Raw genomic sequence first — 13,458 nt, 5'->3', positions numbered from 1 at the left:
CATTCCATGCAACCTAGACACATGCTCATCCCCAGTACAAGGGCCCAGATAAGAGCGAAAAAAACCCTCTAACATCTCTAAACTAATCACTAAGTTCGATGGGTCTGGAGACCCCATACCACACTTAGAGATGTTTAATTAGATCTGTGAAGCCTCTTCGAAGCCTTCAACCATGTGGATGACCAAGTCAAGGTGAGTGCCTTTGGCCTCACCCTAGATGGCAAAGCCGGCCAATGGTGTAGGTCTTTGAAGACAAAATATAAGGCCACCTTTGAAGCCTTGAAAGAGGCCTTCAAGGTTGGATATTCTCGTCGAGGAACCAGATGGAGTCTTGTTGAGCAGTTACACAATGTTAAACAAAAGGATGGTGAAACCATCCGAGATTACATCAACAAGGTAGGATATCTCCACTCCCGTTGTTGTAGTGTGAGATAAGTTCTCTAACAAAAGGCTAATTGGGAGATTTCAAGAAGGCCTAGATGATGTGCCCCTAAACAATTCTTTGTATGCCTTGGCCCATACCTCCTTTGAGCAATGCTGTAGGAGTGCTATGGAAATCGAGGAAAACTTTAAGGCAACGCATTACCACCCAAGAACTTCACAAGGGTACATCTAAAGTCTCATTCAAAACCACCAATACCAAATCTGAGGGGAAAAGCAAGGAGTCCACCTCAAGACAATAGGTCAAACAACCTGCTGCATTTATGTAGCAAATGACCCAACACTGGAGAACCAGCCAAGGCCAAGATCGGGTCGGTCAACCCCATCTCTACCCCAAGAGGGAGCTAGTATGGTACCCGATTTGTCAAGAAAACCATACTAGCACATAGAGTGTCCACACCTGTGACCCCGTCCCACCCTCTATTGCTTGCATATACTGCCAAAGATGGGGAAATCATGAAATCACAGACTGTTATCAGCAAAGGGCTAACCATACTAGCACGGAATGTCCACATCTTGCGACCCCATTCCACCCTCTATTGCACATACTACCAAAGATGGAGCAATCATGAAATCACAAATTGCTATCAGCAAAGGACTACTCAAGCCCGAGCCCTACCCAGTTCCAGCAAACCCAAGGCAATCGCTGGCCTTGCCAAGCACCCGCGCTTCATAACGCACCTCAACCAGGCCAGGAAGTGGCCCAAATAGGAATACTTAGGGTACCAAAGATGCCCTTACCACCCCTTGTACTCCCACCTCAACCCCCATTGCCACAAATCACACCTATTTGTCAGCAGCTAACCCTGACGAAAATTTTTGAAGAAGGAGACGAGGGGGAAGTTGTTGAAGTACCTACTTATGAGCCTCTAGAGCCAAACAATCCACCCTCCCAGATTTTAAGCCATTATGTGATGGAGGGAAACCAAATGTTCCTTGTGTACTTAGCCACCCCAATTTCATGGGGACGGGACATGAATACTATGGCTAAAAGACCACCCATGCAATGTTACCACCCATTGCGCGCAGGACCTCACCAAGTAGGTGAGTCTCTAATTAGAAAAGGGATGGCAAGTACCTCTATACGTGCTTTCGCATTAACCCCTTTATGCATTGGGTGTGGGTGGGTGTGGGATAGACCACATGTATAAGGAATGTCCGCTAAGATCAGGGACAACAAGAAAAGCTCATGAAGCTAATCTTAGCACCAACATTAACTTTGCTGAGTGTAAGAGACGGTGTCATCCATATCGTCCCTCTAAATGTAGTGACTAGATTACAAAACAGACAGAGTGTCACAACTCATGCTATAGCAGAGGCATCGACCTCGCAAAACTAGGGATACGCAAAGTTTTTTATCTTCAAAGAATGTCCCGGAAGAACAAGCACGCACAACTAGACACTCGCGATAGGAAACCACAAAATTTGGCAAAGGGGATAGCCAGGTAGTTATTAAGAGTGGTTCGGAAGATGGCACAACCACCCATGCATCAACATCTTCATCAGAAGAGGAACATATGCTACGTTTAGCCACCCATGCCAGGGAGCCAATTGACACTATCCAGCTCCCTAAAAAGCTAGCCGAATACCCTAACCCCATCTAGGAAAAGGAAAAACTCTTGGCAGCCCAAGAATTGGTTAGGGACTGCTAAGAAACTCAGATAGAAGATAAACCTCCAACTGTTTAACCATGGAATTATACCTTGGGGATGGATGGAAAGATGGCATGAAATACAGATTTTGATGAGGAAGTTTCGTGTAATGCTTCTATTAGAAATATTGTGTGAGCAATTTTGTTGATATCATTTCGGGATCTTTGAAATCTGAAATCTATGCTAAAGTTTGAGACCAACACGATAAAAAGATGGCACAATTTTTTGAATCCCACTGTGTCTTTTTGGTGATAATCATGTTGTATTTCTATGATGAGGGTTCTCAGAGCAGCAAGAGAAATATTGTTTCTTTGAGGGTTCTGAAAAATATGAGCTCCAACACAACACGATGAAAAGATGGCCTGATTTTTCAAATCCCATAGTGCCTTTGGTGATAATCGCATCATCCTTCTATATGAGTGGCAGAAAAATGTGAAAAAAGGATCTCTACATGATATTTATAGGTTTCGAACTTACATGTGTGGGTCGTGACCATACTGCCACGTGGTAGATATGCATCACATGCATGTGTGACCATACTCTGAGAACACGTATTACCATACTGCCATGTTGTCGTGACGTGGGCGGTATTGCTGGGCAAGTGCGAGACTTCTGGCTATGAGAGTTGTTTCAAATCCCAGCAAGGAAACAGAATATATATCTCTTCAAGGGGCATAAGACATCTCCATTTTTGATGACATGTACATGTGCCAATTCACTTCAAAACATTCCCAAATTCAACTTGAAGATTGCAAATAAGCTATGTGTCAAGAGCATGACCAGTTCCAAGCATAGATCTCCTGACCCTTTATCCAAGTGCCTCATACATAACACATGTAGGCGCACAACACAATCTTCAAAAGATTTCCACATACATGTGACCATTCACATCACATATTTCATATATTGCCAACATCACCATTTCAAGACGACTCTTGATCTCATGAAAACCTGCTTTTAGATTCCAACAACTCACAAAAGCAAAAATAACATATGGCGTATATACATCATCATGTAATTTCCAAAAGCTTCATGTTCACAAAACTAAGATCCAATCAATCATTCTGTTACAAGTTTCCAGAATCAAAACCACCTTAAACTTTGGAACATTCAAACTCCCAAACTCTCAAATTCAAGAAAAACTCTCTAATCTCTAAGGCCTACAAGGCTTGAACAGAAGCTATATTCCCAAAGCAAGATAATCTGCAAAAATCGAGCTTTGGTTTTTTCCCCTCCCTTTTCTGCACACTTCTCCCCCTCAAAAATGCATCGCCTCATTATTTCTGATTTTTCCCGCAAGGAATTCGGGCCGAATTCCTTTTGCAGCCCAAAACTCGCGTTTCCCAAAATGAAAATACGCTGCGCCTCCTTTTTTTTGCTTAAAATTCGGATATTCCTTTTTTTTTAAATGCCTGACGCCACCTTGACCTGCGGGCTATACTATAAACCAGCTACCTCTTAAGAGGTTCAATTAGTCCACTTCCTCCATCTTACTGCCCTCTGCATCAGCATCGTCTTCAAGAGGCAGCATGTCTGCATCAAAATCTGCCGAGGCAGAAGCATCATCATTTATACTCAAGCCCAGCTTTAACATCCTGTGAATCCTTCCTCCAAAGGTGTTGGGGTTCTCAAGGCTGAATCCAGAGGTAAGAAGCGCAGTTTTATGTAGTAGTAGGACCAAATCTTTCACAGACTTATCATTCTTATCAGCTTCAGACCTCTTTAGTTGCAGACACAAGTTCCTTGCCATCATACTCCTTAAGCTGTCCAACTGCATATTTATCAATTGCATCAACCAAAAAGAGTACCTCATAGCCCTTTTTCTTCAGACGCTCAAGGAAAGGAGAATTTTCCACAGCCTTCTTACTTTCGCCAGTGATGCAATAGATGTCACTCTGCCCATCCTTCATACGTGTAACATAGTCTCTAAAACTAGTCATATCGTCACCACTTTTAGTAGAATGATAACGTAGTAGGTCGGCAAGCCTTGCCCTGTTGGAACTATCCTCATGGATTCCAAGTTTAATGTTCTTTCCAAAAGACTCATAAAACTTGTCAAAATCCTCCTTGTTCTCTGTAATCTGTGTAAACAGCTCAAGGCACTTCTTAACAAGATGTTTCCTTATAACCTTCAGGATCTTGTTTTGCTGCAGCATCTCACGGGAGATGTTTAGGGGCAAATCTTCTGAATCAACAATACCTTTACAAAGCCAAGGTACTAAGGAATCAACTCCTCACTCGCTTCCCCGAGTAACTGCTCTTGCCATCTTTGCAGCTGTTGATGTTCTCAAAGCCTCTTTTTGAAGCTCTTCCTTTAAACTCTTAATACTTAGAAGATCTGCCTCATACTGTGCAAGGACGAGCTCACAAGCCTTCAGCTCTGCCTCAGCTGCCCTTAGTCCTTCTTCCTTCAGCAATGTAAATGTTTCCTCTGGTGATGTAACCTTGGCATTCTCTGCATTGCTAGCATCTTTTAAACCTTCTACCATCCCAGAAGAAACGTTCATAATGCCATTTTGCATGGATGCATCTTCAACCATATTATCTACTCCCTCTCTAGAAGTGATCAGTTGGTCCTTCAGTCTTTCTTGTGCCTCCATCAAGATCAAAAACTGCAACTAATCCCTCTTTCTTGTCAGCCCCATAAGAAAGTGATGCTGCTTTTGGTTCATTGATAATTCGTGCTACCTCAAGGTTCACCATAAGCATAAAAACTTCATGATTCACACCACACTTATGTACAGAGGCTTCGAGACCTGGCTCAGCCTCAGCTCGTCTTATTGAACCTTATTTACAATATGAACATATGTACATAGGCATCATAGAATGACTCAAGTCATGGCACTTAATCCCATGCATCTAGATTTATATTTAATGGCCTCACATGCATGGTTTCACACCATAGACGTGCCATGGCACGACATCTGCCTCCTCTAAACCTGCACATCCTCTAGTATGTGCCAAATCATCATCAAGATCCACATATATCTAGATGTCGTCTTCATCTTGTACATTACCAGGAAGATCATCCTCTTCCTCTTCAACCATATCCATGCTATCACTATCAAGCCTCTCATCTTAAGTCTCCTGCGAATCAAAAGGATCACTGTCATGCCTTCTTTTAACACTAGTTTGGTACCAAAACAGGACACTTGAGTGTCCTTTTTTGGGGGTTGCGAAAAAAAATCAAACTCCTAATGTAGGCTTTAAAAACCAAAATGCTTCATTGGGCATGTAGAACATAACCCTATGCTTATGTAAAAAATGCTAAACATATAAAATGCCTTTTTATTTGGAAGTACATAAGCAACAAAGTAGCATATGTCTTGAAAATGAACATTTTTCAGGATTTTTCCAAATATACAAGCATCATTCTCTCAAAAAAAAATCCAATGATATCAATAGCATTTTTCCCAAGATATTTTTATAGCATACATCAGTCCAAGGAGGTAGAAGTTCACCAAAAAAATCATTTTCCTTTCCTAGAATTTTCTCCAAAAAAGTTGCATAAAATCAGCATAAGTAACGCGTATTATCAAAACTCAATCACGCCACTAAAAAGAAATGTAGCCCTATCAATGAGAATGTTGATTATTGGTTTTCATGCTTGAGATGAGATAAATAAGCCATAATTTGATGTGTATGACACTAACTTAGCCTCCACTTAAGTAGGTTCTTATCGCCTAGTTCTAAAAAAATTGTAAAAATAAAAATACAAAATTTGATCATCTTTTTTCAAAAACTGATCATAACTATGCTTGCACAAGTAGTCTACACCTATAGTTACAACAAATAATGCACTTACACAGCTTTCCCCTTTGATGAAAATCAAAATTAGGCTCATAATTAGACATTTTTTGTATTAAAAATAGGTTGCGCAAAAGGCCATGTATGAGAAGAGGCCCAAAGTGGCTATAAAGTTTTGGAAAATTCAAAACAAAGTAGTATTTACCCTATATAACATGGGTGCACCTCAAGTTTTACATTATTAGCTTGCATATGGAAGGAGAAAAATTCATGCTCCACCTGTATAAAAAACGTCATTTCAATATTAGTGAGTCAAAAATTTATCCAATAATTATCGTTTGATGATTCCAAGATTTAGTTTACATCATGGGATTTCCATCAAGCCAAGTTTCATGATCAAACTATGTCCCTTCTAAAAGTTATGTCCAAATTACTACTATTTTGAAAACAGCAAAAATCATGCGTTTTATCAGCATGTGTCTAAGAAAATTAAAATATTGCCTTGCAAAAGCTAAGAAAAGTGCAATTTAAAAAATCTCAAGGATTTTGTGGGTCTTGAGGAACATCTGTGGATGTTAAGCATTTCAAAACTCTTAATAGATTGCCCACAAAAATTCAAGAAAAATTCTAACTTTCAGGACACTTTAGTGTCCAATTACAGAACTAGTGTTAAACATCTTGATCCTTTTGCCTGCTACAAGATTCTTTATCTCTATTCCATCAAGCTCACACAGGGTATACGTGGCATTTCCATGCACATGCTTGACCATGTAAGGGCCAAACCATCTTTTTGCAAACTTCTTTTGCACAATGAACTGGTTGTCAAGACTACTATCATACATTAGGACCCAATCACCTTCTTCAATGGGTTTTGGCCGGAGTCTATGTCTTCTATTAAATCTTTCTTTATTTTTCACCCTTGCATCTTTCAAACGAGCTTTAGCAAGCTCTATATCTTCAAGCCTTCTCTCCAACTGCCTCATTCGCAATGCAAGGAGGTCTTCCCTGTTCAATTCTTCCACCCAGGGTAATACATTCCAAGTTGGGACTACTTCTTCAATTGGCATTACCGGCTTCTGACCATACATTAATTCTGTAGGCATGTATCCTGTCACTGAGCTATGAGTTGTACGGTCAGCCCATAAAGCATATGGTAGCAGCCTTGGCCACTCCCGCATTCTTCCTCTACATGCCTTAGCCAAAGCTTTAATGATTGGAGGATGTCCTCGCTCGCTTTTACCATTGCCCTCAGGGTTGTAAGCACATGTTAGGGCCAATCTGATGCCAATTCTAGAAAAGAATTCCCTTGCTTCTTCAGCATCTAGCTCACCCCTGTCAGCTGTTATTTTTCCAACACAACCATACCGGCAAATCACATCTTCCAAGAGAAATTTGCATACTGTTTCCGTGCTCTTTGTTCTAAGAGCACGCCCTTCTACCTGATTTGTCAGGTCTTCTCTTGCAAGTACTACGTACCGCATCTGCCAGATTCCCAAGGGCATTGTAACTAGATCCACTACCCATTTGTAGTGCATGGCAGGTGGGTAGGTTGGTTGCAGGCCATCACGATGTCGCACATTCGAGTACATTTGACATACCATGCATGTTTCCACATATTGGGATACATCCTTGTACATTCCTTTCCACCAATATCTTTCCTTTATTTTGGTAAAGGTGGCCCACACGCTTTGATGTCCAGCCCAGAGACTCTCATGGAATTCTTTCATGAGCTTCCCTTGAGTCTCTTTATCACATATAACTCTTTGTGGCATAGCATTCCTCTGCTTAGGATGCTTCCACAGGTATCCATTCTTTCGAAAATACCCATATGCCTTTCTGCGGATCCTCTTGAATTCTAAGTCAGACCAATTTTCCTGCCTTGTCAAGGTACTCAAGTATTGGCCAATAAGCAACCAATCTCCTTCATACATTTCCTCAGTAAAAGACTCAAGTGCATTTGACAACCAAGCAAGCATGGTCCCCTTTTGCATGTGTAGTAGTATAGAACTTTGTGCCTACATCATCAATTTCACTAATCATCCCTTCTTCATCTTCATACGTGGCTCTTAATAGCATATCTGCAACTGGGTTATCCTTCCCTACAATATGCTCAAACTCGGGATTTAGTGACTTGATATAGGCAATCCACCTGAGCATAGCGATGTCTGGAGTGGTGCAGCTTGCAATCATCCCAAGGAGTGGCAAGCAATCAGTTTCCACAAGCACGGATGTCCCAATGAGATATTCTTTTTCACATTTTAAGGCAGTGACTACTCCCCATAACTCCCTCTTGATCTGTGGATAATTTTGTTGGTGAATGCTTAGTACCTTTGCTCCAAACCTGATTATATACCTGTGATCATCCTCATCATCTTGCCCTACTGCCCATCCTATCCTAGTAGGACTAGTATCAACCGTTACAATCATAGGCCTGCCACACTCATAATCTACCTTCCTTAGAGTAGGTGATGTTTGGCGCAGACATTTCAGCTTCCGCATAGCTTTAATATGTGCAGCATTCCATAAAAATCTTTGATTTTTCCTCAAAAGTTGGTAGAGAGAATCTGCTACATGTGCATAATGTGGGATCCATATAACATAAAAGACATGCACCAAGAAATCTCCTCACTCTGTAACATTAATGCATATCTCTTTCATTCTTTGTATTGCATCTATCTTGGCTGGACAAGGTCGGCGTCCATTAGTATTACAAAGATCCCCCATGATTAGTACTTCACCAACCCCAAACACTGATTTCATTCCAGACAAAGTAAGATTCACCTCTTCAAGCCTGGATAGGATTTTGTCACAATCTTTTATATGATTTGCCACAAATTTGCGGCACCCCTTCAGATCCAAATCCCCATCTTTATCTTTCTCATCACAGCCTTTTATGGGCACATCATCTAGAAAAGGCAGAGTTATTTGTAGAATGAAGTCTTGCAAGACTTTATTCATACCATTCGTCATATGTGCCATTGAGTTGGTGGCTCCTTGTGGTAAGGTGCACATCCTTACCAAACCCAAAGGAGTTTTCATTGTGGTCAAGTCCCTGCTTTGTATATCCAGCTGGAACTGATCATATCCCGAATACAGATCACCCATAGAGTATATAGCTTTTCCTGCAAATGCTTCTACAAACTCCTCCACAATCGGACCTGCTCCCACATTCCTGATTGTGACCTTGTTTACAGGTTGCATGTCTTGAATGAAGCGCAATGCTCCATTTTTCTTTGGCACGGTAAACCATCTGTTGGAGTATGGAGCGCATGATGGCTCCAAAATTCCCATCCTGATCTTTTCTTTTAGTAATTCCATCAGCTTTGGCAAGAGAGCTTTTGGTACTGGAATCGGCCGCCTCCGCAGGTTCCACAGCACATGTGGAACAGTGAAGATCACCATTGGCGCTATTACGCTTGGATCAACACAGCCTATCTCATGCGGCTGAAAAGCAAAGGCCTTCCCATGTTTTACAAGCATCTCCTCAAAGCATTCCCTTTCAACTGGAAACAGGAAATCCTTGTCACCAATCTTTAGCTCTTTTAGGGTTTCCTGTGTAAACTTATGCCCAATTTTCTTCGGATCTCTGAGATTCGGTTGCATAGAGGCTTCATCAAATTCCCGGATTATATCATACATCCCCACAGATGACACCTTTACCATCAAATTCCCGGATTATATCATACATCCCCACAGATGACACCTTTACCATCTCATTTCCACCCTGTAAGCACGCGCTTTCCATGACAGAAAGCTCATCCATAGTATCCACAAATGACACCTCATCAAGCACACCTGAAATAAACTCATTTTTTCCCAAAAGACCACACTGCTCAAGACTTTTTTGTACATTTTGTACATATCGACGTATACCACGCTTCAAATCCCTGCTTTTTACAAAGACTATTGACCCATAGCTAGAGAATCTCTGAAAGTTTGCTGAAAAGTTATTTACATTGATTGAGTCCTGCGAGAACTCATTGCCCCTTGTACCATTGCAATCCCACTTTACAATGGCACCTGGCCAAAATCCCTCATCTCCTGTAGTTCATGAATTCTCTGTTTATCTTTGGGAGTGAGTATTCTCAAAGAGACTCGTGGTTCCTTTCATGGTTAATGCAAACTGTCAAGAACTGAACAACTTTCTTACCATCTTTTCTCCTTATTCTTGCATATGCTGAGCCATCATCTAAGACTTTTGTCTCCATCCTCACAGCTGTAATATAGGGTTGCCCAAGGATGAGGGGATACGATGACATCTCCTGGACAAAGAAGTTTTGATCATCTTTCACATCCCCTATAGTTATCCTCCTTACATTTGGACAGGCTGCATAGAGCTCTCCAGATGAGTTATTAGCCGCCTTAATCATCCACCCATGATCTACATCCATTGGTCACCTACATTTGTTGTAGAGGTTTTTAGCCATAAGATTTATTTCAGACCCATGATCGATTAAGGCCACATACGGCTCTTCCAAGTCTCCTATCTTGACAAGGGTTTTAGTGGTGGCCCTTGCCCAATGGTTCCTGGAGTAATGACTTTTTGCAAGAACTTTTTTATCACCCTCATCCACAAAGCGCACTTGTCGTGCTCCTTCAGCAGAGTGATTACATTCCACCACATTGTCTCTCTCTTCCTTTTGCTGTACCTGTACTCCATGAGTCTTGGAAGTGCTTGTCTCCCCTTGTGATGGAATAGATTCAATTATGGACTGCCTTTTCCTTCGTATAATATCAATTATCTCATCATGGAATTCTTTCTTTGCAATCCCCAAGACTTCCCCTAGTGTAAATTCCACCCTACTGTTTAGAATCCTTTCTTCTAGCACCTTTTTGAGATCCGTTCCGGCTTCAATATCAGATTGGAGCTTGTAGAGCGGACTTTTTTCTTTACCCTTCTCCTTCTCATGCTTCATCTTTGCTGGCGCTTCTTCCATTGATACTTCCTGTGGAGGTTGGTTATGTGGCGGAGGCACAAGTGATGGCTCAGGGTCCTTCTTTCCACTACCACGAGTGACCCCTTTTGATGACCCTCCTTCCTCATTTTCCCTCTTACGCTTTTCATCTACCTGTGCCTCATTATTCTGGCATTTTGCAATGTAGGCATCAACAGATAAAGAATCCACAAGTTCTTCCCAACCAGTCTTAAGACGTATACAGTCTCCTGCCTCATGCAAAGCCTGCTTAGTCACCTTCTTTGATGCAATTAGCTCCATTGTTGATGGCCAAAAATCTTTATTCTCATAGTCTTTATCCTTCTTAGATTCCTGTTTTGATAGTCCAGCTTTTAACCCATAGGTTGCTGCCTCAACCATAGAGATGGCATGGCTAGCAGCCATATCCTCAACCAGCTTTTTCATCCCTCCTTTCCCAAAGTTTGTGCTTAACGGAAGACCAGTCTCTGTAAGGTGGATTTTTCCATCTTTGAAAAATACAAGTTGGTTTCTGAGGGCTTATAGCTGGCACAGTCTTTTTTCGCATGTTCTGGGTCATCACACCATATACATCTGAATGTAAACCCTTCTTTGCTTTGAGGCCTTTGCATAGAAGCCTGCCCTAACGGTAGCCCTTTTTCCTCAATCCTAGACATCTTCAGTTTTAGGTCTCGCATGCCCTTAATAAGCTCATCCATCGGCCCTTCTACCTTTGGGATTGTAGCAAGCTGGTTTTGGTAGATTCTTAGGGGTAACAGCAGTTATAGGAGTTGCCGAGCTCATCACCACTTTATCCCTCCTTCGCTGTCACTTTGCTAGCATGGTGACCGCATCCTCGACATCATTCCAATCATTCTTTAGCCCCTGCTCTGTATTCTTATCCTCAAGGAGAATTTCCAGATTTTCTTGGAGATCTTTCCCAGTTGCTTGTAAGAAGAGCTCTGTTTTTTCCCTGTCTAAGGTTGTGCGCTCTATCCTTGACAGCTGGGCATAGTGCTTCTCAAACTCTCTTAGCAACTCTGTGGCAGAAACTCCAATTTTGGGTTTTGTAACCCACTCCAAGAAAGTTCGCTTGGTCACCCACTCGGAATCCTCCATGAAATAATCATCCTTCAAAGCAAGCTTGAACTCCTCCCAGTTTCTACCACCATGTGCTGTCTGTAATCCTCTTATGTGCTCTCTTATTTCGGGAACACATACCAGCTCAAAGCTTCAAACCATATCCTCCTCAGTCACCCTGTTTAGCTCCATTTCCTTTGTGTAATTGTGTAGGTACTTTGTGATGTCTTTACCATCAAATTGATCCACCTTTTTCACGATTGACTGCAGTGCTTTAGTCGTGGAAATTTGCCCCCTCTCAGCCGCTTGCTGTTGTTGCATATACATAGTAAACATCTGAAACATTTGCATAACCCCAGGGTCAAAACGAACCCCCTGTCCCTCAGGATTCTCAGCCATAGCCTGCACTGTGTGTTTGACCACTAACTCTCACCCCAGCAGTTTCACGTCCGGTTCACCAAAGCTGTCTCGTGACGTGGGCGGTATTGCTGGGCAAGTGCGAGACTTCTGGCTGTGAGAGTTGTTTCAAATCTGAGCAAGGAAACAGAATATATATCTCTTCAAGGGGAATAAGACATCTCCATTTTTGATGACATGTACATGTGCCAATTCACTTCAAAACATTCCCAAATTCAACTTGAAGATTGCACATAAGTTATGTGTCAAGAGCATGACCAGTTCCAAGCATAGATCTCCTGACCCTTTATCCAAGTGCCTCATACATAACACATGTAGGCACAACACAATCTTCAAAAGATTTCCACATACATATGACCATTCACATCACATATTTCATATATCGCCAACATCACCATTTCAAGATGACTCTTGATCTCATGAAAACCTGCTTTCAGATTCCAACAACTCACAAAAGCAAAAATAACATATGGCGTATATACATCATCATGTAATTTCCAAAAGCTTCATGTTCACAAAACTAAGATCCAATCAATCATTCTGTTACAAGTTTCCAGAATCAAAAACACCTTAAACTTTGGAACATTCGAACTCCCAAACTCTCAAATTCAAGAAAAACTCTCCAATCTCTAAGGCCTACAAGGCTTGAACAGAAGCTATATTCCCAAAGCAAGATAATCTGCAAAAATCGAGCTCTGGTTTTTTCCCCTCCCTTTTCTGCACACTTCTCCCCCTCAAAAATGCATCGCCTCATTATTTCTGATTTTTCCCGCAAGGAATTCGGGCCGAATTCCTTTTGCAGCCCAAAACTCGCGTTTCCCAAAATGAAAATACGCTGCGCCTCCTTTTTTTTGCTTAAAATTCGGATATTCCTTTTTTTTTTAAATGCCTTCGTATTTTTCCCATGCAAGATGCCACCTTGACCTACGAGCTATACTGTAAACCAGCTACCTCTTAAGAGGTTCAATTAGTCCACTTCCTCCATCTTACTGCCCTCTGCATCAGCATCGTCTTCAAGAGGCGGCATGTCTGCATCAAAATCTACCGAGGCAGAAGCATCATCATTTATACTCAAGCCCAGCTTTAACATCCTGTGAATCCTTCCTCCAAAGGTGTTGGGGTTCTCAAGGCTGAATCCAGAGGTAAGAAGTACAGTTTTATGCAGTAGTAGGACCAAATCTTTCACAGACTTATCATTCTTATCAGCT

The 13,458-nt window shown here is 41.7% G+C and overlaps 1 pseudogene; it reads right to left on the bottom strand.

Moving 5' to 3' along the window:
• Positions 1–3,805: 3,805 nt before the first annotated feature.
• LOC147633740 (heat shock protein 82 pseudogene) lies at positions 3,806–4,633 on the bottom strand (annotated as a pseudogene).
• Between the last annotated feature and the right edge of the window lie 8,825 nt (positions 4,634–13,458).

This window comes from Cibotium barometz, chromosome 11 (assembly GCF_041138505.1).
Source record: "Cibotium barometz isolate CiBa-2024 chromosome 11, ASM4113850v1, whole genome shotgun sequence".
Taxonomy (NCBI): domain Eukaryota; kingdom Viridiplantae; phylum Streptophyta; class Polypodiopsida; order Cyatheales; family Cibotiaceae; genus Cibotium; species Cibotium barometz.
The sequence above is the reverse complement of the archived record's forward strand: the minus strand, read 5'-3'. Positions and strand labels throughout refer to the sequence as shown.